Below are 4,672 nucleotides of genomic sequence, written 5' to 3'. Positions count from 1 at the left end.
TAAAAGACTGCCTGAAAAGCTGATGGGCGGGCACCTCATACTTGGTAGGATAAACCTTTGGGTTTTTATTTCCGAGATATGGAAGGATTATTTCTGCGGAGGAAGGAAGGGACACTTAATTCTCCTATATGGGCGGGAGACAAACATTAATCTGAAGATAAGTTAAGGAACTATTTGATCTTGTTTTATCTTGTCTTTATGTCTGTGCCCTAAATTACGTAAAGGAACTTATGATTAATGGGCTAATTAATGAAGATGCTTTTATATGTCAAACATAATGTGCTATAGGTAATTAGATAACTAAAACAACCCTCGAGGAAAGCATGGTGGATGTGACCCTGATGGGTCTATCCTATGGAAGGGTGGTCTCGGTTAAGCGAGAGCTTTCCTCAAAGGAAATGTTAATGAGAAATGTTAGGAAAAGTCGGACGATGGCCTTAGACAATGTTGGTTAGAACCCTTATTCATACCGTTTTAGGGGACCAAAATGTGCCCTACAAGTAGAGAGGTCGAGCGATGCATCCCTCTCATTTCCCATTCTCTTTGAATCAAGTGCGGTATGAGTCTGCCTTGGTCCAATTGTATCTATGCAAAGTGGAGCGGCTGTCGACCGATGCTAGAAGGCTGTTAGGAAGACCGACTGCTAGGAACCTGGACTTCAGGTCGATCCTAGTGGGAACGGCCGAATAAGTTCCGTTGCGAGGCAGACTCGAGAGACCCTAGTTGGCAAACCCCGTGTCATTCCTTGGGAGTGCCGGGTGGCGTCTTCTAGATATATCTCTCGATGGAATGCTAAAAGCGTGCCCTGCAGTTTGACAGGAGGGCACATTACATGTTGAGTCTATCTCTTATCCTAATCACTCCATTAATGTTCATAAAATCCCTCTTAGTATCCAATGCTTAGATAATCCCTCTAGTTCCATAGGATCTAGTATGCAATCCATCTAGAATTGCATTCAGGAACTTGTCAATAGTTTTAAACTTCAAACTAGTTGTATAGAACAACTTATATATATAAAAGAAAAACAAAAAAGTCTTGCATTTGGTTCTTCTACTGTTTCACAACACTCTCCTCTTGTTACATCCAATTCCTCTAATGTTCCCTAATAGATCCATGAAGAACGACAAAAGAATCTTGCATCTAGTTCTTCATCTTCTGGTATGCCCCAACAGTCTCATCTTGTTGATGTTCAAGAAAAACAAAGAGATCTTACATCTAGTTCTTCAATTGAGCCTCAAAAGTCTCATCCTATTGATCTTCATGCTAAACACAAGGATCTTGCATATGGTTCTTTGCCTATTTCTAAACAGTCTCATCATGTTCATCTTAAAGAAGAGGAAAAGAATTCAAATGCTACTCTACAATCTCATCTTGGCATTACTCCACACTCAACTTGGTGATCCTAAAGATAAAACCAAGAATGATGCATCTCAGTCTTTTCTGATACTTCTCCATAGTCTCATCCTCTTGATCTTAAAGAAGAACCTAAATCTTTGGCATCAAGTTCCTCTTTTATTCCTCAACAACATTGTCTTACTCTCAGCAAGAGGAAAGAATATCCATTCACTACTTCTTCTTGTGTTCCATTGCATTCCTTGAAGGATAAAGATTTGGAAAATCAAGATCCTAGCAAAGAAAAAGAAAAGAGGTCATCATCTACCACTACTTATGTTTCGAAGAATAGACATTTGGAATCTCAAGATACTGAAACTTAGGATACTAGCAAAGGTAAAGAAAGGGAGTCATCATCTACTTATTCTTGTGTTTCATTAAGAACACAGATTTGAAAAATTTAGAAAACTAGAATACTCTTTACATGATATATAGCAAAGAAAATGAGCTAATAGGGAGCAGTCAAGTTACATCAACATTTGAAGAAGAAATATCTTCTATTAATTCTTCACTAATTAATATGCCTATTCTTAAGTCCTCTCCCCAAAAGAACAGTGCAAAATTTTTTGCTAAAGCTTCTCCTCCAACATCTTCGAAATTGTCCCCAGATAAGGGAGCAAGAGTTATGGCATGCAACACTAAAAAAGATGAAGATGAAGAGCTTCCCGAATCCGGATACATGCAACCACATCATAAAAATATATCCTCTCAAGCTAGAGGATGATGCTATATAAAAGGAGGATTACTTTAATAGACCTCTTGATTCTTCTTTGTTGAAAGAACCAGTTTTGGATCAAAGATCCTATGAAGCAGAAAGGCGATGTCCTCACGAAGATTCTCATATCTATGGGGAGATAAGTACTAGAGGATCCAATCCCATTGACACCTTGAGATCTATTAAAGAGAAGGAAGCTCTCAAAGGCCTATATTGTATGGATGCTCCTCAGAATCTAGATGAGGTTCATCATATTGGCTTGAAGCATTGGCATGAAAGGGAATGGGTAGAGACTATCTATGACATATTAAGAGAAGATCTCAATTCCCCTTCCTCTCCTCAAGTAATTGATCATGATTCCCCAACATTGAATTCTTATATATGCAGATGTAATCAAGAGTCCAACTATCCAAAGTGTCATTGTGCTAAGGACAGAACTAACAAAACTGAAAGAAGAATTCAATCTCCAGTAGAGTTAGCTATAGAACAAGACCATGCTTGGATCAAGGCATGGGAAGATGAACCTTGGGAAAAGGAACCTACCATTCCTAACCACACAACCCTTTGTCCCAACAAACCGATATTACACAACTCCTTGAACAATGGTATGGGAAATATCTGTCCTCTCTTAGCATGATGGAAGCCATTCCAAAATAATATTTCTTCATACTAGAAGAGCAACAAAAATATGATATCGTTGTGACATTATCAAAAGCAAATGAAGAAGAAGATTATATCTCTCTGTCATCCATAACAAAAGAAGACATATCCCAATCTCGAGAGTTTTTGGGAGCAAAAAAATATAAGTCTCTATCTCAAGAGTATTCTCATTCAGACACATTTCTATCTTTAGAATTAGGTGATAGAAAAGAATTTGATGAGGCAATAAATGAGAAAGAAAAAACTCTAAGCCTCGAAGCACTACTAAAAGGATAATCTTTTCCTAAATCCCCACAGAAGTCAAAATCTTAGTCTGACACTCCTTTTTTTGGAAAATAAATCTTTCCCTTCTATTTCTTTCATGATAAGATCTTATGAGGAGCTAACCATCCAAGAACTCTTCTCTCTGAGTCTCCCAAAAAATACTCTTGATAAAGCACTTATGATGGTAAGCTCTTCTCCTCCAAAACAAAGGGACAAAGACATAGAGTTCAAAAGATCAAGAAAATATATTCCTCCAAAAGGTTGGTGGTCTTCTACTAACTCAAAAATTAAACAATGTTACATGGCGTTGATAATGGACCATGGGAATACATCTATCCACAACCCATCATCAAAATCTCAAAGCTTGCAAGGCTAGAAGACTATGTCCCCAAGGATGAAGATTATGCCAAAACCATTTTGGAGTTCATCCATGAAGATGAACTAATCTTTGCAAGTCAAATTGGAGGAAATATAAAGAAGGAAAATCACAATGCCATATCACAACCAAATGGTGAGAGCCTATCCCATCCCTACTTTCCTTCTTCAAAATTGATAGACTCAGTTTGGGGTTCCACTATGAGAAAATATGCAAAGGATATTCCTCTTGGCGACAGAATAGATCCAAAGCAGTGCCATGATATCTCGAAAGAGAAGTCCTTAGGAAGTTTGGTTCCAACACAGAGTAAAACACACATGTGATATTTGTACTCAATGGAATGATGATTCAGGTTGGGATGATAATGACCAAACTAAAGAGAAGTTATATTATTGTAAGGACTATGCTAATGATCTTGGTTGGGGTTATTATGATGATAATGATAAAAATCATGGTAAAATTAGTAAGTTTGACAAAATTTCCCTCAACATAACCAATGAATATGTCCTTGACTATACCCCATATCATCCTCACATGATAAAATATCCCACTCACACAAAATTGAGCCATGATCCCCCAAGCTCTACTCAGCCTGAATATTCTGTGTCTCAAAGTCAAGGTTGGATTATTGATGATGTAGATCATGGCACAACATTTGAATACAATTAAAGGATTTATTTACTGGTACCAAGAACACATTCTCCTGGTGATGCATATCTTCTCTCTATAGATAAAAAAGCTGCATCACTATTTTATTCTCTGAATAATGCACATCTTTCCTTCAAAGAGGAAGAAACTCCATCCATGTTCCAAGTAACGGAGAATTTTCTATTATGGCCACAACCAGACTATTTGAAGATCTACAACAATCATATGGTGGTTTTCCCTCAAAAATTCCTTGGAAATTCCTTAGATCCTACCCCTGATCTAGGTATTAAAGGTAATCTCAATAGTAAGAATATCTGAAAGAAATATATAAATACGATGATCTAGGTATTATCTCTCTTCTAATCGCTAAAGAGAATAATAGGAGAACCAACATAGAAGGTGCTCCTTGCAAGATGCTCCTTGCAAAATTACAAAAATAATGGTAAGAACCTTACTAGTAAATAAAATAACCTACTACTAATAAACCAAATATTTACTTTTCCTCAGCAAAGCTATTATCTAAAAAGGGCCTCTGAACAAAACACTATCACATTGGTCATTATCCACTCCTTCTAGCAAAGATGAAAAGAGTGCCTACAAGAAGCATCCTTCACCA

The sequence above is a fragment of the Lygodium microphyllum genome, chromosome 12 (assembly GCF_053477565.2).
Source record: "Lygodium microphyllum isolate KBCC chromosome 12, Lygodium_microphyllum_v1.1.10, whole genome shotgun sequence".
NCBI classification, from domain to species: Eukaryota; Viridiplantae; Streptophyta; class Polypodiopsida; order Schizaeales; family Lygodiaceae; genus Lygodium; species Lygodium microphyllum.
Note: the sequence above shows the minus strand (reverse complement) of the source record.